Source organism: Meriones unguiculatus, chromosome 17, assembly GCF_030254825.1.
Source record: "Meriones unguiculatus strain TT.TT164.6M chromosome 17, Bangor_MerUng_6.1, whole genome shotgun sequence".
Classification (NCBI taxonomy): domain Eukaryota; kingdom Metazoa; phylum Chordata; class Mammalia; order Rodentia; family Muridae; genus Meriones; species Meriones unguiculatus.
The window spans coordinates 14,126,732-14,151,411 of record NC_083364.1 but is presented as its reverse complement, the minus strand read 5'-3'; the positions used below and the strand labels follow the sequence as shown (position 1 = coordinate 14,151,411).

General features: G+C 41.3%; 1 pseudogene; it reads right to left on the bottom strand.

Moving 5' to 3' along the window:
- Positions 1-8,157: 8,157 nt before the first annotated feature.
- On the bottom strand, positions 8,158-24,652 carry LOC132648679 (ribitol-5-phosphate xylosyltransferase 1-like; annotated as a pseudogene).
- Positions 24,653-24,680: the final 28 nt, after the last annotated feature.

Genomic DNA, 24,680 nt, shown 5'->3' with positions numbered 1-24,680 from the left:
CCCAGTTGACTAAAGGACCCTTCAGCCATCAAGGGGACAACCCAAGAACTCCCACAGAATGCCCAGCTGACCTGCACTTTGACTTGGACATCAGAAAGCTGTGTTGCGGCCGGCAGCCAACACCTGAGCAAAGACAATCCAAGTAGTCCCTCTATAAGGCAGCCTTGCAAGCAGGGTAAAAGAATGAGCCCTGAACAGCCAGAGAAAGGCCAGAAGAGGAAATGCCAAGAAGACAAAGAGGATGATGTGTGGTCCGAAGAGCCAGTCCAGTCCTGGAAGAAGCTGAAACAGGAACAGCATGAAACAGAGCTTGGGGATGAAGAGCCTGACAAGAGCCGAATATGGACACCCCAGGAAAAGGGTCCGTTACAGCTAATGGCCCCAGAGTGTGCCAAAGGCCCTGAGGAAGAGGCTGTGACTGAGGAGTCTGTGGGTGGAGGCCAGGGTCTCAAGCCCCCCCACAGCAACAGGGAGGAAGAAGTTCAGAAAAACCACAATGAAAAGTTCCCAGGGCTGTTGGAACTCCTCCAACCTGACGTCCCCGTGAGCTCTGGCCCTCACAGCACTCACACAAGCACCATGGACACCTCCAAGACTATCAAAGGTTGTGCTGAAGGGCAGAATCATGAATCGGAAACACCTCAAATCTACACAGACAGTGTCAGCAATGGCATGCCCAAAAGCAAAGTGTCAACACCTGAGGTCAAGAAAAAGGCTCTTGAAGACCAAGAGAAGGGCAGAGGGCTGGACTGTGGTCCTGATATCACAGTGGACATGGAGAAAGAAATCGGCAGTGTGCTAGGCCCTGGGTCAAAAGATGAGATCTTGAGCTGTGCCTTCAAACTGCAAATTACTCGAGGAGACCTGTGGACCCTAAGGAACACCCAGTGGCTCAACGACAAAGTCATCAATTTTTACATGAATCTTCTCATGGAAAGAAATCAAAGTCAAGGCTACCCGGCACTTCACGCATTTAATACCTTCTTTTACACCAAGTTAAAGTCTGGTGGCTACAGGTCAGTCAGAAGATGGACCCGGGCAGTAAACATCTTTGCAAAGGAACTTCTCCTGGTCCCAGTTCACCTGGGCATGCACTGGAGCCTGGTGGTCACAGACCTAAGAAAGAAGAGTATTGTCTACCTGGACTCCTTGGGACAGAAGAGACCCGACATCCTTGAGCTGCTTTTCTGCTATCTGAGGGAGGAGAGCAAAGCGAGAAGGAACAGCGACCTGAGCCCTGCTGAGTGGAAGCAACACAGCATGTTGGCAGAGGAGATTCCTCAGCAGCTGAACGGGGGCGACTGCGGCGTGTTCGCCTGTAAATATGCAGATTACATTTCCAGGGGCCAGCCCATCACCTTCTCCCAGCAGCACATGCCTCTGTTCAGGAAGAAGATGGTGTGGGAGATCCTGCACAAGCGCTTACTGTAGCAGCGCCCCCTGGCGTCCACTGCGAAGCAGCTGCTCCAAGCTCTTTCCCAGGTGAGGCTAAGGACTGCAGGTACTGGGTGTGGAAGAGCCTTGAACAAGTTCTGAGTGTAAAGACTGCGGCCAGGACAGCCATGGCTGCACAGACAAACCCTGTCGGGACAGAAACAACAACAACAGAAGACACGTGTGCCCACCGAAAGTTAGAAACTATCCGGCCTGCACAGCGCATGCTCACAAGCACGTGGCTTTCAAGATTTATCTGTGACTGAGGTCGATGCTGGATTGAATTTTGCTGTTCTTGTTCACAAGTTTTAGCTAACTGGCAGTGGACGGCTTCCGGTGCTTTTCGGCCTTTCGTTCTGGACTGCTTGTTTGCATTAGTTATTACTGAAAGGAAGGCCACCAGTTGCCTGTCTCCGAGTGAATCTCAGGTTCCTTCCGGTACTGTGTGCTACCACAGAAGTGTCACAGTGTGCTGCTGTTCACGGGACCCGAGCAATCCAGGAGAAGTAAGAAACGCACCGGAGGCATCTCAAGATACTTCCCAGCCTGGAAGTAAAGACACCTATTTTATTCTCCGAAGAGGAGTAACTAATGCTAGATGTGCATTGTAAACCCGGGACTCCTTGAAGCCTCACCCTCCTGAGGGCTGTACTAAACTGTTTATTCCAAAAAAATAAATATATATATTTATATATATATGTAAATAAACAAATATTTATATATAAATAAAAATATCTTTTATATATTATATATATAAATATATATATTCTCAAGCTATTTTTAAGATGTTTTCTTTGTATATATTAAGCTGAAATTTAATATGTCATGTTAATATTTATATTCTGTCACCTTAGCCCCACTATTGGTATAGACTTAATATATTTAGTGTGAATATTGCCAACTACATGATAATCTATTTTTATACAGGAAACTTTAATTTTTTATTAGCAGTAAATCTTACATTTGTGTTGTTATTCATTAAAGTTTTTATTTAATAAAGTTTGGAGTTTTTTGAACATACTTCTCAAGATCCTGTGCCTGCTGTTCCTTGCATGGTGTAGTGAGGTTGTCCAAGAGAACTGGAAAGCAGATGTCCAAGACAAGATCCAACAGTGTAAGCCGGAACCTGTTCATACATCTGCATGCTGAGATTGCTCTCGTTCCAAACCTCTGACCTGAAGACAGGGCACTTTAGCCAAGACCTGTCCTCCTCCTGGGAGAAGCTCAATATCGCAGCCATGGCTGCCTTGAAAAACCAAACAGAACAAACAAAACAAACAAAAAAATATATGTGATATCAAGACTTCAAAAATTCAAAGTTTTAACATAGTAATCAATGGAGTTCTGATACCTAAAATTACTTCTCATCATGTTAAAACCACCTCTGTCCAGACCTCTGGACAAAGAAAAGAATGTTGATTTTTTTAACCCCAGATAATTTTTTTTTAAATCCCCAAGCTTTTATTATGACTTAAAAGTAGAAGGCTCCAGAAGTTCATCTTTTGTAACTTAAAAGAATTCATGTGAGCCTCACGGAGTTTGCAACTTGGATCTATCTACCTGTCACAGGTCAATTGAACTCCAATCAACAGACTAAAATTCCCCAACTTTGGCCTGTTCCTGATGGAATAGGTGTGTGTGTGTGTTTGGGGGGTGCTCCAAATGTAAGAGTTTCCTTTAAGTTCCTTAACTTTAGCTTCTGTCTCTAGTCTGAATATGTCTCAGCAGATTTCCACTCACCTGACAGTCACCACCCAGGAACCAGAATCAGACAACAAAGCACTCCAAAAGTGATCTACAGCACCCAAGCCCCAGGCAGTCCTACAAAAGTGGAGAGCCTGGGCTTGCTAGGTGATGTGCTCCAGTCCAGCTGCCGTGATTGCTTCCTGTCTTTTACCTTGATCAGGAAACCAGATGCTTCTGATGAGTGCCCCATTTCCTGAATGAATCCCCTCCCAGGCTTTGATTAACATTCCAGCCTTCCTGGGCCCCTACAATGGCATCTTAATTTCAGTTGAGGCCCATTTACAAAAGCATCTATGTCACCCTTATCCTCAAAAAAAGACTGAAAAAGTTCAGTCCAAAGGAAACTCTCTGGCAAGGAAGACAAATGGCTACTTGGAGTGCCTACCCAATAAACCAGGCTAGCTCATACTGACCTCCAGGCTCCCTTGTTTGAAAAAAAAAAATAAATAAATAAAAAGGTACCTGTAAAAATCAACTAGTTCAAGATCCATCAGCAGGTTGATCCATTAGCTGAAGCAGTTTTGCAACATGATAGAGCACTCACCATACTCTTTGCAGAGCAAGGATGTGATTGTGTGGCTGTAAAAAAAATGTTGTTCTATGCAAACCACTCAGCAATCATTAGAGATTCCTGTACTCTCAGGAAAACAAAAAGAAAAACAAGCAAACAAACAAACCCCGTACACTGCAGACAGAAAAATGACCCAGAACAGGGCAAGCCCATGGTTGCCATTCTCATTTCTTTGATTTTCCGGGTGATAACTCTGTCTTCAGCTACTGCAGAACACCAGACACTTCTGCTTCTGCTGATCATCGCTGGCTTGTGCATCATAAATGTCTTAACTAGATACAGAAATTTTGGTCTGGGTGCCAGTATACTGATGTTTATTAAATCCCCATGTGAACAGATGTTAGGCCCACCGAGAGCCCAATTACCAGAGAGACAGATGAAGGTAACTTGGAGATTTTTTGCCACAAACAGAAGAGGTTTATTCAGGCCAGTGAGTGATGGGGCTGCTTTGCAAGTGAGCAGGGAACAGTCCCGAGAAACAAAGGCATGGGGTTTTTAAAGGAAAAAGCAAGGGAGGCGTGGGGGTTCCAAGCTTGGCAGTACAGGATTGGGTGAATGGGGTTATGGGGTAGTTGACTTTTAATATCATTGGTTCGTTTTAGGCACCCATGTCCAGTCAGGCCTGCCCCCGACATCTGGTGGATATCTGATCTTCAAGTTACACCCAGAATGTCCTGGATGGGGGAGCTGTGGCCATCCGGACCAGTTGCCAGGCCCCCTATCTCATACTGCAGGCCTGGACATTCTTCTGCAGCAGGGTGGGTCTTGTCCCCATTCACCCACTTCTCCTTTTGTCTGTGTCCTTCTGCTTTATGGAAAACTACCGGGAGAACTTAGTTTAATTAATATGGGGTATAGAATTCATAAAGAAACCTGTAAAGCTAGCCTGTTCCTTTCACAGGTAACCACCACAGGGTCAAGAACTTGACTCAGGATACAACTTAAGTGGGGGATGGAAGTGATGGTGAACATTATGTTTAAAGTTACTGTGCTTAAGAGAACTATCAAACAAAAAGCGTGTCTAGCCCGTAAGTCCTACTTGTCCAAGGACAGAGGAGGTCTCAGAATGCTTGGGGTTGTTGTTGTGATTGCCTGGTCTTGTTCATGGAGGATACAGACAGTGTGTGGTCACTCCTGTGAATAAGCTTGTTTGCCCTTTGACTGCACCTAGATGGAGGTGTCTGAGGATATGCAGGCAGGAAGTCTGCCAGTGTTCCTGCCTCTAGGTGCACAAGGCCAGGATGGACACAGCCTGTGAGACTTTAGGAACACATGATTATTGTACCTTGGGACTGCATCTTGAGAGCACTCTCAGGCACAGTCTTCACACCGGGGGTATCTGGTGCTAGCATCTGAATGAAGTTTCTTCTTTGTTAAAATTTTAATAAATAGATAAAGAAATAAAAAAGCTTTGTTTTCTGAAAGTACGGAGATCTGTGTTTTTGGAAGTTGAATGAAGTATTTCCAAATGTACATTTTCAACACTGGTATCTTCAAATATAAGTCTCAGCCTTGTTTTAAGTGCTGTACCAAACTGTTTATTCGAAAAAGGGTACTCAACTTAAAGCTACTTTAACATTTTTGGTACAGATTAAACTGAAATTAATTTGTTACTCATTAAGAGTATTATTCCCCTTCACATCCTCACTGTGATTTAGTATTTAGCCTCAATAGTTCCAGTTTCATAATAATCAGTTTTACATGTAATAGTTTAACCTTTTCTGTTCATTGCATAATTTATAATGGTATTATGAAGTCTTTATTTTAAAAAGTCCAGAGATGTCCAGAACATACTTTATAAGATTATGCTCACACTGTTGCTTTTATGATCCATTCAAGATTTTCTGACACAACCTAGGGAGCAGATAGCTAGGGGATAACCCATCAGCATTCCTGTCATTCAAGCATCCTACATCAAGTTCTGATTACAGTACTTAAGGGCTTTGTTGCCTGAAGTTCTCCAATCTTCCACATTTCTTCTGCAACTCACTTCCAAAGTATTAAGAATCACATGGTCAGGGTATTGTAAAAACAGCCCAACTTCCAGTACTGATTTTCCGTATTAGTTCCTTTTCTTGTTTACTATGAAAAAATGTTTTGACAAAGCAAGGAGAGAGTTCATACTGTCATCCACAATTCAAGGGTATAGTTGATATATATAGGAAGACCTAGTTGGTAGCTGGAGCTCAAGCAGTTGGTCACATTGTCAACTGGGACCAGAATAAGTTCCTTTGCAAAGAGGTTTAGTGCCTGTGTCCATCTTTTGACTAACCTGTAGCCCCCGTTCCATTTTTAATTGGATTATTTGCTTTTTTTTTGTTATCCAGTTTCTTGAGTTCTTTACATAGTTTGGATATTAGTCCTCCATCAGGTGTGGAGTTGGTAAAAATCTTTTTGCATTCTGTAGGGTGCTACTTTAATTGATAGTGTCCTTTGTATTACAGAAGGTTTACAGTTTCTTGAGGTTCCATTTATCCTAGTACCTGTGAGATTGGTGTTCTGTTCAGAAATTCATCTCCTGTGCCAGTTAAGTACAGAGCTGTTGCCTGCTCTTTCTCCTATCCAGTTCAGTGTATCTGTTTTATGTTGACTGAACACAGCTGTATCTGTTGGTCTGGACAAGTTTTGAAAGGTATTTCGGTGAATAATAGTACTATTGAACTTTTAGCATGATTTCAGCAGAACCCGTTGTAAAAGATTTTAGATCACCTTTTAAATTTCCTCAAGCTCCCCCAAAGCATCTATTTTGCCTGTTTCCCTCCTTTTATCACAAATTCAATTCTGCAAAAAGGGATAGACCTGACACTCTTACAGATAAACACTGAAAATCCTTTCTTTCTTTTTTCATCCTGAGATCCAAGGTAATTGGCTGCTGGACTGATGGGACACACAGCAATCACCAGCTAAGATAGTGTCATCAAACCATCTTCTGTAAGACAGCAAGCAGCAGTAAGCTAACAGCTCCAGGAACATGACCTGGTGTCTCAGGTATTGCCAAGTTGACAACTGTTGGCTCCTAACCTTCCATGCTTACACTATCCTGCCTTCTTCCTAGGATGAACACTCAGTGTCCTGAACTCTAGTCACAGCATGGAGTCTGTTCTAAAGGCTGTGGAGCCATTAGAAGGCAAAGCAGGTCCTGTGAGACTTTTACACACCTCTCTGTAGTCTGGCGTTCTTCTACCTGGTCAGCCATGATGCAAATAGTGGATGCCTGACAGTTCTGCTAGCCTGGATACATCTATTCTTGCCTCCTTTCTGGCCTTGGTACCCTGCAGATGTCAGAAACTATGAGCCAAAATAAACTTTCCAAACTTGTTCCTGCCGGCTGTCTTGTTACTATGTTAAGGACACAGATGCTTTTCATTCTGAGAAGAGAGTATGACCAGTTAGTTGGCTTGAGAAAAATCCTCATGGAAACTGAAGTTTTTAATGTTTTTTTTTTTTCTGACTGCAATAACCAGTGTTTTAACATATAATGCTGTTTCCCTAAAGTTTGCAATTTCTAATATCGGTACATAAAATAGAACGTGTTATCAAGTGCAATGTTTTGGGACTGTATACATTGTGTACTAGCCACAACTTGCTAATTCACATACAAATCACCTCAGAGTTGATACAGTTTGTGAAAGCACGTAACACCCACTTAGGCACCTTTCAATTATATTAAAATAATTTCCATGTTGTATAGAAGAGCCATTAAGTTCATTGATGCTATCTAACCTTGCAGCCATTGTTCAGCATATATCCTGCTACTGACATGACCAGATGTCAGCCCTAGTAAATAGTACTCTATCAGTTAGTTCTTTATTTTATGTGTCATATGCACTTGTGTGCATGGAAGACAGAAGAACATGTCAGGACCTACTGAGCAATACTTACAGATGGCTGAGTGTGTGCCATGCATGCTGGGCACTGAACTCAGGCTATATGCAAGGATAGTGAGCACTTTCAAACACTGAGCCAGCACTCCAGCCCCTAAAGTGGGTTAAAGTCATTGAGCACGGTCAGTAAATGCTGGCTTCTTGATCTCGGTAGAATTGAACCTGAGTCACCTGTCTACCTATCCATCCATCCACCAATCTATCTATCCACCTATTTGATGTGTTTGTGTGTGCATGCTGTTGGGCGGTCACATGACAGCCCATGAGACTCACTTCTCCCCTACCGTGTAGTTTCTGGGCAACTGAACTTAGCTCATCAGCCTTGGCAGTAAGCACCTTTAACCACTTAAGTATCTTGCCAGGTCAGCCTCAGTAAAATATCGCCATTTCTTTGATCTTGTATACAGCAGTAGCCAAAAAGGAGAACATTTGGTCCCTTCTGTGAAACTGAGTTGATGGAGCCACCTTATCAAGTGCTATACATATTCACTCTTAGGAACACACACTTACAGCTAGGTATGATTAACCTTTATTATTGATTAAAAAATGAGCTTTCTAAAATATTAGTAAATTTCCACTTTAGTTCTGTTTTGAAGTGTTGGTACCAGTGAAGTAACATTTTTCTTCTTTGAATCTTTTCTTGTAAAGTTAGTCTTCTCCTTTTCTAAAATGGCAGGAAGCTCCTTCCAGTCCTTGATGAAGATAAAGGGGGCACCCATGGCCTTGAGTAACTGCAGAGGAGTGCTGTGGTGACTGGACATGTTTCCACAGTGGCCAGCTGTCATCACATCTTCTACCACAGGAATGGAGCCAAACGAGCAGGCCTCATATATTCTGTAACACTCTGTGTTCACTCCTACAGGACACAAAGTGAGGTCACTCTGAAGCAAAGCATCTTGGTAATTCTTAAGACTTTCATTTGTCTCCTGAGGCTACCACCTAGGAAATTAAACAAACAACAAGGGAATCCCTGTAAGGTTTTACTTTCCTATGGCATCTTTTTTGAAGCAAATCTTTTAATGTCATTTATCAAAAATGTGAACACATCAGAGAGATGATAAATATGAGAGGCATTGAAAATGTTGGGCCAAACACATTTCTTAAAACTTCTTTAAGGTTTGGGGGTGTGGGTATAGCCCAGCTGCTAGAACTCAGACCTAGTATTGATCATCATCTATCCATAAACTGGGTATATAATTCCCTAATTCTACAAGTTGGGAGGCATAGGAAGAATCAGGAGTTTAACATCATCCTGGGCTAAATACCGAGTTTGAGGCCAGCCTGTGCTACGTAAGACTACCTAAAAAAATTTTTTTTTTTGTTTTGAACATTTGGAAATAATCTGAACATTTTATTACTTTATATTTAAAAATATCCAGTGATCAATCTTCGAATGGGTAGTATTCATTCAATCGTATTTCCGGAGTGTTGTGTCCTCTTGTCTTACTCTGATGCAGCTGTGCTTTATCCAGTGGTGGGCATTAGGTCTTTCAGTTAAGTCAGGACATTTTCTAGAAAGTCTGAAGCCCCAAGAACTGGTAGGGAGGCCAGCAAGGTGGAAGTAGGGGAACTTAGGTGAGCAGTCAAAAACCATAAAGTCTGCTTACAGAAGACTCAACTGTAGTGTTCTGAAGAGGGAACGACATAAGCAATAAACATTTTAAGAATCAATCTGGCTGTGGTCTTGAGAATGGAATGAATATATAGGCCACATACATGCAGAAGCTGAGCCTGGCATTCTTTTCTATTCGTATTCTCTTAGTGAAATAAGCTCCAATCTCTAAAGGGAGACTGAGGAGGTGTCAAGAGGTTAGGACAGAAGGTATAAAGCAGTCTTTGAGGACGAAGGGGGAATACTTTAGGAAATATAGGAGTGATGGGTTCTTCAGCTTTCAGACTGTCTAAACTTATGCACAGCTGCGTGAGTATGGCTATGGGGTGGGCAGAAGGGGAGACTAGACAGGTAGGGCTCGCTAGATGGGGGAATTAGAAAGGGGAACATATATGCAGGGCTGGTTGACTGTAGAATTTAAGCTGTGTAATTCAGAAGTTGATACAGGGACAGGAAGAACAATCTGGGCATAGTAAAAACCATGTTGTAAATTCCAGCTGAACTGTGGAGTCCCATAACAGAGAATGAGTTGGAATGGCAAGATAGGATGATTACCAACAGAAATGCTAGAATTCCAGGTCATGGAGAAACCTTGTGGTATGTGAAATGCAAGTGGTCATTTAGGAAATGACCATAACAGGAAATGGCTGATCGAAGCCTATGATCTATGAAGGGGAGAAAGGAAAGAAACCTTATACCAAGGTGATAGAAGGAATGGCTAGACTTAGAAGTCACCAAGAATTCAGACAAGACTGGTGTCAGCCAGAGGGGCAATGGAGCTCCAGTCTTTAAGGAATCAGGGAGGTAAGGTGAAGGTGAAGGCTCAGGGCTACAGAGTTCCAGTTACACACACTGGCATGAGACTGAGAACTGGGGTTCCGGGTGCAGAAGGACAGAATGGTCTAGAAGCAGCAGGAGCACAGAGGGTACTACCTGACCTCTAGCTCAGCTCAACCAGAACCATTTTATTAGTGCTTGTCCTCCAGTAAGACTTTGCTCTCTCATACCACCTCTCACTCACCAGCCCTTCAGCTGCTGTGTAAGCACCCCCCTGCCTTATGTCCTTTGCCTTGGCTCCCCTCTCTAAATGGACCCTGCTGACTCTTGTGCCCTCTTCAGGCCTGTATATAATATAGCCCTCCACCTGGTGCTCTCCTTCGCTACCTGAAAACAAATGTTCTACCCTCCACCTCAGTCCTCTCTGTGGCCTTCTTGTCTTTAATTCTCTTCTCACATGTCATTACCATCTCCTGACACACACTGTTTTACTTGTCTCCTCCAACAAGTGCTATGAGGGCACTGTTTCTGTTTTGTTTTCACTGTTTTTATGAGTAAGATGGTTTTTGTCATTTGGCAGTTGTTTGGTAACTCAGAGTAAATGAATTTAATACAATTACATTAACAGTAATTGTATTAAATTCATAGTAATTAGTGATATCCATCTAGAAGGCAATTTCTGTCACAATTAAAAAATAAATTTCTAGATCTAGAAGCATATGTTTTAGGCATCCATTCCCTGGCCACTCAGCTTTATACTCCATGTGTTTATTTAATAGCAAAAGAAATTATTGCAAAATGACTTTCATTACTCCATCAATACTTGCTTCCTGATTATAATGGGAAAGACTGGAGAAAAGCCAGTTTCCTAAGTTTTAGTTACTACTGTACCTTTAGACAGGAGGCTGGAATAAGCAGTTACCACTGTTTCTCTGGAAACCTATTTGTACACAAGGTGACATTCGGATTGGAGAGCAACAGGAAGGAACCATGCAAACATTGAACTTACTGCTCTCTTGCAGAAACCCAACAAAGTTTATCACCTCCATCTTGTTTCAAAATGTTCATTAGTGCTTGTCTTGATGAGTTTTCATAGACAGTTCCTAAAAAATTACATATGTAGTGCCTTTCATCATACAGCATCGACCAGCTGGCTTCAACCACGGGAAACTTTCTGTATCTATAAAAGCAAGTAATGAATTACTATATGGTACGATGCCCCTCAGCTTGGCTTGTTAAGCCATCTGTTAAGGACAATGATTTCTAAGCACATTGTACACCATAGACATAAACAGTCCTATTTGTCCACTAAAAAGAAAATATACTGTTATAATCATGATCTCTGAAGAGTTAATTTCAAAAAAATTCCAAAGAATAAAACAATGAATAAAACCTGTGTTGGTATAACATTCTTTTGAAATGTATACACCTTACCCTTGTTCATTCAAATGCTGATTCCCCCCCCCCATCTGTCTGGTTTCAATCTGGATATTGCCTTGTGATACTTATTTTAAGCATACTGTCTCAACTGTGTGCAAACATCCCAAAATAAAGAAATTAGACACAATATTGAGCTGAAAGGAGCCAGAGGACAGGAAAGAGGGGAGGAGCCAGAGGGCAGTGGGAGGAGAGGAGAGCTAGGAGAGAGAGCTGGAGGAGAGATCTTGGAACTACATGGAGATGGCCTGGACATAATATTTCACAAAAAGCAAGTATAACATGGGAAATCTAAATGTTAGGAAACTATGAGGGCTTGGATGTTTAGGATGGAGTAATTATTGCCCAGCACTGTGTTCTAGGTTAACTAAATAAAGCCAGTCTCTATGTGGTGATTTCGTTATACAGATGTTAGGACTATCAGCAGTTTATTAGAAGATATATTAATCACTGCTTACAACAAACCTGTTATTCTACAGAGGGGGCTCATTCCATGGGCACTGGTTTGCATATAAATGTGTGCCTGTAGTCTATCCTGTACACAAGATTATTATGGCATTTTGGGTCAAATAACTTTTTGTTTTAAAGAGTGCCATACACTGCACCATGTTTAATAACATTCCTGGGCTCTACCCCCTTGACACCAGTTGTTATAATTCCCCCTCTTCAGTTGAGACAACCAAAAGGTTTCTGGATGCTACCCAATGTCTCCTCATCGGGAACAGGGTGAGGTTGGCAACACCAAAATGACTATGCTTCTGTCTTCTATTAGGCTAGTAGGTGATGTCATACAATGTGGAAAATGTATAAACATTTCTACAAATACAGGCTCTTTTCAATAAATAGATTTTTCTGAAGGTTGGGTGTACTTACAAAGTTTTTGAAATTTTAAGGCTGGTCCCAGCCTAAACCTGTTCGCCTGGAATGTTGTCCACATAGGGGTGGGAATACCTGTCCCTGGCATTTCTCTAGTGACATTTGTACAGCTAAAGCAGTCTGAATTCAGACATGGTGGTAACCAGTGACATAATAACGAATGTCGGATTTAATTCTATCAGTGAGATGATTCACTTCCTCAGCAAATATCTGAGTACCTACTGTGTATAAGCATTATTTTAAAATTTACTTTTTTTAAATTTATGTGTATATTAGTATATTTGTGTGCCTGCTTGTCTCCATGTGTAGCCAAGCACCCACAGAGTTCAGAACAGGGATTCAGAGCCTTGGAACTGTAATCACACATGGCTATGAGACACAGCATGTGGGTGCTTAGAAATGAATCTGAGTTTCCTATATGAGCAGTAATTGTTCTTAACTGCTGAGCCACCTCTATAGCCCATTTCTACAGAACTATTTTAAATCTGGGAAGAAAACTCCTGACCTCAGAAAGTTTATATACTACTGAGAGCCTATCTCTTACTATTAAAAATCTATCCACAGAAAGTTTAAAAAATGTTTTCCATTTTTTTTAAACTGGAGGATGATTATATATTGAGGATCCTAAACTATCATTTAATTAACCTCTGCTTTTACAGTTGAGATTAACATCAAGTCAGCCAATCACAAACCCAAGGGAAGTCTATACAGTATATAAAAATATTGCCACAACAGTATTTGTTTAAACTAGAATTATGGCTCTGTCTTTGTTCATTCTCTGCTAAACCTCTCTTCAGGGCACTATTAAGCTTAAATTTTTATCCTGTATCCATTTTTAGAACAAACAAGTACTCTTCATTTCTCCTCAGAAGATGGTAAAATACAACAAAGTAGTTACTATTGCCACTGAGGCTCTAGGCCACTCTTTTTGATGGTAGGAAAGATAGGCCTGCCTCATCACCAGTGAACCTACTGCCATTTAAAACACCATCTTCATGTGTGATGCATTAAATCTACCACTTTCTTTCAAATATGCAAATATTTCATAATCAAATATAACAGTGTATCAGAGGAAAAGATAACTGACTAGATTTGGATTTCTGCTTAATCGCACATGGGGAGGCTAAAGTCATAAATTCTATTATGCCAAATTGTCAAGCACATTACTAATTATCTAAGTCTGTATAAAATCTACAAACAAATTTGCAAATTCCAAATAAATTCAAATTCACATTATGAGTTTAAAAATAAAATAAAATAAAACACCATCTTCCCTGTTCTCTTCAGAACACCCAAGGGATGCCTTTCTTATCTTGTACTTACGTTGCTACACCTAAAGGCCACTGGAAAACATCTGCGCCATTAATCCAAGGACTGTCGTATGTTATGAAAAGTAGGTCCACAAAGCCTCCATTTCTTTTGAGGAACTGCATTATCCAGTCATTGTCACAGTATTCATTTCCAAGCAAGACAACAGCCAGATGCTGCAGTTTCTGGGTTTGCATTAAATTCTGTGCATAAAGTAACCACTGGGTGGCATGGGAGATCTTTGCTTTTTCTCTTCCATTTAACACAAGGACCACATTGTCCACGTCTATGGAGAAGTACCCTGGAACCACACCGGGGCCAGTGATGAAGCTGTTGAAAACAACACACCACAAGCAAGAGATAAACAAAACTGAACAAAGAAAATTTCAATCGTTTTATATAAAATCTAGAATAAGATTTAATTAATATTCTTGTTGGAAGTGCAATTTGTATAATGCAAGTTCTTCTGAGCAAGTGGGACAGAATAATAGAAAGCTTTGGATGTAGAAATTCAGCTAGTATATGAGAGTGGACTCTCATTTCTTCACTGAAGGCAAGGCATTAAGATACAATGTAAAGGAATGCATCAAGCTTCAGGAGATTCTGAGCATAATTAAAAGGATTTATGTGCATGCGTGCCAAGGCGTGCTTGTGACAGCCAGAGGACAACTTGGAGGAGTTGGTTCTCTCCTTCCACCATGCAGACCTTGGGGTTGAATTCAGGTTGTTTGAGTTAAGGGCAACCACTTTTACCTGGCAAGTCATCTTACCAGCCCTTAAAGGATAATTTTATGTAAATATGAAAGTACATAAAAATAAGTATTGAAAAATACTTATATATCTTCCATCAGTAGAAATATAAAAATCTGAGTGAGATTATACATTAAATTCCTAATAGCAATTCTTTAGTGAAGAATAAAAAGAGTAAGAAACAAAGAAAAGGTTTTATTGGAAACTATTCTGTTAGGAGGAAAGTTAAACATAGAGAATTCCTGACAGCTGAGATATATTAAGTCTGAATGGTTAGCAAGTTGGAGAATGTTGTATTTTCTTCTTTGCAATATATTTTTAAGAGTCTTCATAAAAGGAATAGACATGCTCCAAAACTCACACTGTCATCTGCTGCCCCAAGCAATCACTGCCGCCGAAGTGTTCTGAACTTTGGGAGTCAAAGTGCAAGGGAATGAGCAGTTGGGAAGTGAAAACAGTGAGTGTGGACAAGTGTTCTGAAATCCCGGATGAGGATCAACGGAGAGTAGTGGGGGAGGAAAATGAAGGAGAGAGAGGCAGCACCTGACAGAACATGGTCTGAGAAGAGAAGGATGGAATGCACAGAACATCCTGGAGTAGGGAGATCACCTCCTAGAGAGCTCAGGGTGAGGGAAGGCCTGAGAGAGAAGGGGTAAAGATGCCTGAGCATCTAGTTAAGGCAGAGAATTACGGATGCCCTCACTCTTGGTGTGCTAGGAATAAGAATGTGCGCCCCACTCCCTGTCCATGTGGGGCTGGGAACCAAGTCGAGATGTGCGCATGTTCAGTGAGAGTTCTACCAACTGAGCTGTATCTCCAACCCCTAGCTACTACACTTAAAACACGAAAATTTCCTACTATACACTAACATTATAAAAATAAGGCTTGTGTATGAGTAGTATAATGTACAGAATGAGTGCTATGTTCTAATTATCTAAGGTTATTACTGAAAATCCATTAACTGAAAATAATCATGTACAGAATTCTAATTTGCTCTTGTGGGTTTCTCAGCATATGTGTAAGCATCAAAACTTACAATTTTCAATATATTTTTCTACTACTTTCCTCAACTGAAAAATGTCTTCAGAGTAAGCACTTCCACATAGAGAGCCCAGAGGAATCATTTCAGTCGAAATAACTATGCAAACAGTATAGTTTTGGAATTCACACAAGTTAGCACCAGTGTAACTTGACTGAGACTACAACTTGCGATTCCATAAGACTTCATTCATTTTGGATACATTATCTACTACTTTTCACTGTTTAATAAGGTATTTTAAAAGTCTGTCACAGAACTTGAGTATAAAGTTCTCTAAGAGGAAAGAACATGGTTTCTTCCATGATGACGTAAAATCTTGCATACAAACCTAAGAAAGGCAAACTGGGCTTAGCCTTTCTTGGTGGTAGTTAACGATGTTTTGGTTTAATCCCTTTTCTATCACTGTGGTAATACCAAGTAATCATAAGCTTAGGGTGACAGGCATGACTGTGCCTTCAGGGAAGAAATGAGAGTCTCACATATTCCATTCTATAGACTAGTTGAATTCCAGAAACTTCTCTGCAATGTTAGTCCACTGACATGTTCACTGCTCAACTACAAACACAGAAAGCAATTTATCCATGCAATAATTTTTTTTTTGGACTGGCCATTAAACCCAAGGTGTTGCACATTCTATGACAGCCTTCCTGCCACTAAGATCCACTTACTCTTTCAAGCAGTGAAATCTAACTAGTGTGAAGTTTAGGAGTATACACACAACCTACAATGAGATTAGAACAATGAAGCTAAATACCTGTTTACACTGCATGCATGATTTGAGAGAGTAGCTTTGAGAGAGTCAAGCAATGACAGGCTCGGGAGCTACCTGAGTTGGCAAAGTGCTTGTGCCGTGAGCATGAGGATCTAAGGACAACTCTTGAACTAAGATAAAAGGCTGATGTCGTGATGGAGAGGCAGATCCCTGGTGCTCACTGTCCAGACAGCCTAGCCTAATCACTCAGCTTCTGGGAGAAACCTGTTCTCAAAACCAGCTGGTAGCTGCAGGCTGCCGAGGTGTGTATGTGGGCACACATGTGAACATAAGGTTGAAGGGAGAAGTGGTGGGTTGTACAGAGAAGGAACTGGAGGGGAGGGAATGCAGGTTGGACTGGACCATGTATTCATGATCTAACATGTATTCATGTCCTCATGTACTACCAGTATATAAAATATTTAATTGAAGACAAACAGGGACAAGCCTGGTTCAGTGATGTACACCTGTAATCCCAGCACTGAGGAGGCAGAGGCAGGCAGATCGTTTTGATTTTGAGGCCAGCCTGGTCTACAAAGCAAGTCCAGGGCAGCCAAGGCTACACAGAAAAACACTGTCTTGAAACAACAATAACAAAAACGAAGTAAACATGTAAAAACAACTAATATTTATTTGCGTTAAAAGCCAACGGGAAACAGTAACTTCATGATAAAACTATGTTTTTTCTAATTAAAATCATCTTAATTCTATTTGAAACTTAAGAAATTATACAGTGATAAGTAAGTTAAATAAAAGTAAAATCCTTGAAAGTGTAGGCAATGCACTGGTGTTTTAGAATCCAAAAATCAAAACAGAAACAGTGTTGAATTATGTAAATCATAGTAGATATGACATAAAATGTTTTAATAAGTAAAAGTTGGACTCTGAGTATTTCCAGGGTAACCTAACTACGAATGAAAAGAAAATCATGAAAGTAATGTTTACTTTCGTCCTCTAAGGCATAGAACACTGTGTTCATTTACCAGTCAAGTGTATGAAATGTGGAACATGAAGTTTTCCATATCATCGGCTAAAACAAAAGTGAAATAAGACTCCCAAGGATTTATTTACAGACTTTTAGTTTCTTTCTTCTCTGCACTGGGGACTGACCCCGGGGCCTGGCACATGCCAGGCAACTCATCTGCCACTGAGGCAGGTCTCCAGCTTTCCCTCCAAAATTACCTTGAAATGTCTAATTTAATAAGAAAACCTTTACTAAAGTGTAAGCAGGACCTATTTATTCATTCATTCATTCACAGGATAGAATTCTGTATTCTTCCCAAGCTGAAGCATAAAGATATAAAATAGGTTTATAGAAGTATAAATATACTGTGCATACTATATGATAAAAATATAGAGCATACTTATGAGAGTATATTCCCTCCAGTAGGTCCATGAGGCGTCACGAGGCAGGCAAGGTCAGTGTTGTCTAACAGTACCTGTACTGTGTTCTTCCTACAATCAATTGTCCTTCCCTCCATTGCGCAGTCACGGCCAGGGGATCAAGAGTGCCTTCGAAAACATGTTCCCACAGATACAAACCTGGTAGTCAAAGAACAAAACCAGACACATCTACTGTCTTAGCCATTTTAGAATGTTAGGAAAATGTATATTTTATTCTTTTCTCTTTTGACTCTGACCAGAGACATTTCTCTCCATGGTCGGTTGCAGGCGGTGACCTAGACAATCCTCGGTCACGTGTGGCAGCTTACTGTATGCGGGGTTGACTTCAGTGGCTGTAGTTGTAAAGATGACAGGACATTTTACTTATACCAAGGAACCCCAAATGTCACTGAACCCTGGCTACCCATCATATTCTGAAGCAAAATGTATATTATAAACTAAAATACCATCATTATTAGAATTAATTTAATATCGTGACTGGAGAAACTAAATGTCTTGTGCTGAAGCCACAAGTACACCAAAGCATTCAGTGTGTCAAGGGGATAGATATCACCTCCCCATTTGTTCAGACGTCCTTGAAGGCATGATCCCCTCTGCAAGCTGACAGACACTTCATCCTGTCTCCTAAGGGCAACCAGGATGCTTTGTTTTGTTACAGGAGGTAACATTAATATGCAGGCCTACAACCTCTGAGAACCCCTTGTCAGTTATTTTGAAAGATATTCTTTGGTCCATTTCCATTATGCCATGCTCTTAAACCACACTAACAACCAGTGTGAAAATGTGGGCCATTGGATAAAACATCCAAATGTGTCAGGCTAAATAATGCCCTGCTTCTCCAGGTCATACCCTAATCTCTAGATCCTGTGACTATTGTCTTACACAGCAGAGTGTCTCAATGTGACCTAGCTGCTGAGGTGCAGAGCCTTCCAGAGACAGACTCCCGCCTTGAGGAAGGCAGAAGCTGTAATGTTCTCAATTGCTCCTTCGGCAGTTCGCTATAACAGCCTCAGCAACCTGTGCTATGTGGGTAGAACAGGGTACCTGGAAGGGAGGGGCCACTGTAACAAACAGTTACATGTGGAAGGGGTTTGGAAACTGGGAAATGGGGGGGCTGGAAGAAATCTGAAGAGTAACTTTTTTTATTTTTATTTTTATAAGCAAAGTCTACTTTAGATTGCCTGAAACAGACTGCAGAATAATTCAGATGCTCACAGTTCATTTAGTGAGCAAGACTCAGAAGAGAGCAAGGAACACAGTACAGAAAACCTACATTGCCTTAAGTACAGACTCCCCGAAACTGACTTCGTTAAGGGAAATACACAATCTAGCAAATTCCAAACCAGGACAGGACACAGTTTACACCGTTCAAGCTTTTCCTCTTACAGTGACTTACCAATGGCTGCTTTGACCCACATTTGTACACTGTGTTCGTGTTTCTCTTTTGTGGGTTTATTTAATATTTGCAGACGATCTCCTGGGCTCCTCCAAGGGGCTTGGGTCACTTCTCCAGCCCCATCCCCTGCAGCACACACAGCTTGTCTTCTAAGCTCCAGAAGGCTCTATTCCATTGCTGTTGCTCTTCTTGGTGGTCATCTTATGTTACTGCAACTGGGATGGAATTCCCCAATAGCCTCTCAAAGGCTCTCTGCATGGTCCCTTTAATCCTGGGTCTTCAACTGCTGCTGAGGCTGCACCTTCAGCAGTGGCCTCTCCTGGCTTCCTACAGAGCCAAGTCTCAGCTGATATCCACACTCCTTCAGGCCTTCAAAACCAGTACCACCTGGGTGACTCGTACACTACCAAGTTCTGTTGCCAACAGCCTTGGCCACCTCTGGAACACAGCACCTGTGTGTTGACCCCGAGAAAACACTTTCCAGAAGGCTTTACATTAATGATGCTGGGCTCTGCTAGTTCCTCAGCTGAGGCTGACCAGCACTGATTGTCTCAGTCACACAAAGCTTTCTCTTCAATGGTGCTGGTCTTGTGTTCATCACAGCTGATTCTTCAGCTCCAGCTGTTCAGACACCACAGATTCCTCACACAAATGGCCCAGCAGAGTCTTTGCTTTCCTCTGAACCTTGCAAGCCAGGCCTCTATTATCAGCACCTCTCTCAACATCCTTATCTTCCAAGCTCCAGCAGCTGCCCACTAAGCTGTCAACACTCAATGGTTTTTTCATCCAAAGTTTTAAGTCCTTCTGCAATCCTCCCAAAACATCACGGTCAGCTCAGTCTCACAGCAACACCCCACAATCCTGGTACCAACTTGTCTTTGTTTGGGCTGCTATTACTACAATGAAACACTGTGACCAACAAGAAAGTCAGGGAGGAAAAGGTTTATTTGACTTACATATCACTGAAGGAAGTCAGGACAGGAACTCAAGCAGGGCGGGGACCTGGAGGCAGGAGCTGATGCAGAGGCCATGGAGGGGTGCTGCTTACTGGATTGCTCCTCATGGCTTGCTCAGCCTGCTTTCTTAGAGAATTAGGACCATCAGCCCAGGGACTGCACCATTCAGGATGGGCTGGGCCCTTCCTCATCAATCACTAATTAAGAATATGACCTACAGCTGTATCTTATGGATCAATTGAGGCTCCCTCCTTTGAGATGACTCTAGCTCATGTTAACAAAAGACTAGCCAGGACAGATACCAAGGGACCTTGGGGATCTTCCTGCCTCTGCCTTTCCATCCCTGGGATTACTGTGTCCTGGGACAGAACTGGGACCTTTGGACCTTGTTCTTCTTTGCAAGCAGTTTACTGATCAAGCCTTTTCTCCAGCCTGGATCTTCTAATGTCTTTCATTAATCTCTTTATTTATATGCATATTGGATCTTTTTGTTTCATTTTTTATTTTTTTGTCATTTGAATTTAGTTATTTTCTATTGTGATTTCTGAGAAACCTGGGCAGTTTTAGTAGCACAAAAACTTTTATAAATGTTGATAAGAGTAGAAAGGCTCTTTAGTCTAAATTTTAAATCATATATTAAGTTTTTTTAAATTATCCTCTTCATAATAAACTACTGGTATTTTGACCCAGAGAATATCTAAAATTTATGATACCATACATTCTATTTTTCAGTACCCGTGTTGTTATTTTTCCCGTTGTTAGTACCTGAGGAGTGTAAATTAGTTATTAACATTTTTTCCATCCCCATGGAAGAATCTTATGTACTTGTCTTGTTGTTTGGTCTGATCTGTGGCCATCTAAAATTGCTTTGGTTAAGTTTTGTTTCGTTGTGTTTTTTGGTCTCATGGCCAGTGTCCAGTAAAACTGACATGCATCTCTCTTTAGAAAACTGTTGGAATCTGGAGAATGTTCTTAAACACATGTGCAGTCAGCAAGTAGTTTTTTTAGCACCCTACATCCTCATCACTTGTTTTAGCAATGTGGGAGAGCAAACAGAACCTTGGTTATGTCAAAATCCAGTGTGTGGCCACCTCTGTCTTGTAGATGACACCTGTGTGTGCCTGACTGCTACCACGAGCAGGTGCTGGTTAATACTGAGTGGCATAGGTCATCCTACAAACAGGCACCATGCCTGGAAGATGGTAACATAGTCAACCTGGAGAAACATTATTAAAAATCATAAATCTTTCGGGTTTTGGATCAAGGACCTCAACATAAAACCAGATACCCTAAATCAATTGGAAAAAAGTGAGGAACAGCCTAGAACTCATTGGCACAGGAGACAACTTCCTGAACAGAACACCAACAGCACAGGCTCTAAGAACAACAATCAATAAATGGGACCTCATGAAACTGAAAAGTTTCTGTAAAGCAATGGATACTGTCATCAAAACAAAACGACTGCCTACAGATTGGGAAAGAATCTTCACTAACCCTTTATCTGACAGAGGACTAATATCCAGTATATACAGAGAACTAAAGAAGCTGAAAAGCAGCAATCCAAGTAATCCAATTAAAAAATGGGGAAAAGAGCTAAACAGAGAATTCTCGACAGAGGAATATCAAATGGCAGAAAAACACTTAAAGAAATGCTCATCCTCATTAGCCATCAGGGAAATGCAAATCAAAACGACCCTGAGATATCACCTTACACCCATTTGAATGGCCAAGATGAAAAACTCAAGCGATAACACATGCTGGAGAGGTTGTGGAGAAAGGGGAACCCTCCTCCACTGCTGGTGGGAATGTAAACTGGTACAACCACTCTGGAAAGCTATCTGGCGCTTTCTAAGACAAATAGGAATAGTGCTTCCTCCAGACCCAGCTATACCACTGCTAGGTATATACCCAAAGTTTGTTCAAGTACACAAAAAGGACACTTGCTCAACCATGTTTATAGCAGCTCTATTTGTAATAGCCAGAACCTGGAAACAACCCAGATGTCCATCAACGGTGGAATGGGTACAGAAATTGTGGTATTTTTATACAATGGAATACTACTCAGCAATCAAAAAGGAAGAAATCATGAAATTTGCAGGCAAATGGTGGGATCTAGAAAAGATCATTCTGAGTGAAATATCCCAGAAGGAGAAAGACAAACATGGGATATACTCACTTATATAGACCTATAAGATATGATAAACATAATGAAATCTATACACCTAAAAACGAAAATCAATTGAGCGGACATGGGGTGAGATGATTAATCCTCGTTTAGAAAGACAGATGGGATGTGCATTGAACGTATGACAGGAGTCTACTGAGTGCATCTGAAAGACTCTAACTAGCAGTGTTTTCAAAGCAAAGACTCATGACCAAACCTTTGGCAGAGTACAGGGAATCATAAGAAAGAAGGGGAGTTAGTCTGATGGGGAAAGGATAGGAGCTCCACAAGGACCAAATATATCTGGGCACAGGGTCTTTTCTGAGACTGACATTCAACCAAGGACCATGTATGGATATAACCTAGAACCTCCACTCAGATGTAGCCTGTGGTAGCTCACTAACCAATTGGTTTCCCAAAGTGAGGGGAACAAGGACTATTTCTAACAGGAACTCAATGACTGGCTCTTTGGTCTCCTCACCCCCGAAGGGAGGAGCAGTCCTGTTAGGCCACAGAGGAGGGCTTTGCAGCCAGTCCTGAAGATACCTGATAAAACAGGATCAGATGAATGGGGAGGAGGTCCCCCCTATCAGTGGACTTGGAAAGGGGCAGGGTGGAGATGAGGGAGGGAGGGAGGGACTGGGAGGGAATGAGGGATCAGGACACGGCTAGGATACAGAATTAATACAATGTAACTGATAAAAAAAAACAATAATGTTTATTCCAATAAAATTTAAACTGGGGTTAGCTAACGTAAGATTCAAAAAAAAAAAAAAAAGAAATGTGTTGGAAGATGCTTGAATTATAAAAATGATTAGTAGTTTAGACATTATTATCATCATTGGTATTGTTTGTTATTATAACCATGATACAATTATGCAGATAAAATCATTGAATTATAGGAAAAAAAAACCAAATCATAAATCTTGCCGGTTTTGGAAAAAGAACTCAATCTTTGTAATACATTTCTTCAATGCTGTAGCTTCTTAACATAGCAACAAAAGAAGTCAGTAGAACAAAATGAGTAAACTGTCATTAATACAAAAGAAGTCAGTAGAAATAAACTGTCCAACATTTGCAAAATTTTGCAGTCGAACAGTTCTGCCAAAATAACTTTCTTCTAAAAGGCAGATGGGAAACTGCACTTACCTATAGTTAACAGAAGAGGGCACTGCAGGCAGACTTTTAAAATATATGACCATGGTATTAGAGGTTCCTGATCTAGTCTAACAAATTCTTTAAAAAATAGATTATAGAAGTTGGGTGCTTATGTGTCAGTGAATTTGTGATGTTTGTTCTGAGATAAAAAAAAAAATAATGTTACAAAGAGAATTCTGGGTTTGTTATTAAAGAGATCTGTGTTCGTATATGTGGCTAATCTTTTATGAGCAAGCTGTTTCTAGGTCACTCCAACTGAGGGAACAAATGGAATAAAAATGATAAAAGAAAGATTTCTCTGTGTTGGCCCCATCAGCTGTGCACTGAGGCTTGTCCCCTCCCTACTCTTCCTGCTCTCTGATGTTCGAGTGACCTCCTCCTTCATCATGGTTGGCTGTGCTAATGTCTTCCACACGCCACACCGGGCTAAACCCAGACAAATAGCACTGTTCCTCGCTCTGGGAGACGTGTACACTGCCACAGTGATGTAGATGCCAAAGGGCACGTGGCAATGTCAGTTCTGCTGATAGGGCATGCATGCGGCCATAGGGCGACTTGATATGCTGGCGTGGGTTGGTGATGGTGGGGCTCCCACTTTCTAAGGAGAAGGGGAGGGGGCAAGGGAAAGAGTGAGGGGGTGGGATCAGGAGGAGAGGAGGAAGGGGGCTACAATTGGCAGGAAAGTGAATAAATAAAAAGAAACAGGTTTCTTTTTTCTTTTAAACATCAACTTATTTTCATTACAAAAAAAACTCTTTAATCTTGTTTTGATGAAGCCTCAAAATGTGCCTGGCCTTGCCTACATTCTAGAAGAAAGACATTTTGGAATCAAACTTGCAAAGGGAGGGGGCTGTGTGATCTCTTGCTAGTGGGAGGCTTGAGCTCCCTCATGCAGGTCAAGATGAGCATTAGCACTAGCAGTGCATTTCCATGAAAATTTCTGCTCCTTTCATAATCAAATAGGGCTGTGCTACTCTGCACTCAGTCTTAACTGCAGCTCGGCTGTGCATGTCTGGAGAAGCCCAACCTTGAACTCTAGAAGCAATATTTATCTGTGTGCTGTGTTCTCACACAATAGGAGTAGGACAGTTGGGATCTCTAAGCACTAATTCATTTTCACACCACACTGCACCAGGACTCACCTTCTTGTGTCAGCTGTTTATTTATTTTTGACCTGCTGCTTTAAAAGATAACAGTTTGAAAACTCCCAGGTTGGTGATGCAGCTTGATTTCCATGTCAGTATTCTGGGGTTTCTGACTAAACTTCCCTGTTATTAATCAACATCTAGACTTACGGGTTAGTTCTATAATTTCATAGTGGGCAGGGTAAGTTTCACTTCTTATCCCTACCAAAATGTCACCAATGTTTGGCCCTCCTAGCTCACACATTTTGACTTGTTTGTCCAGGTCTTCTACT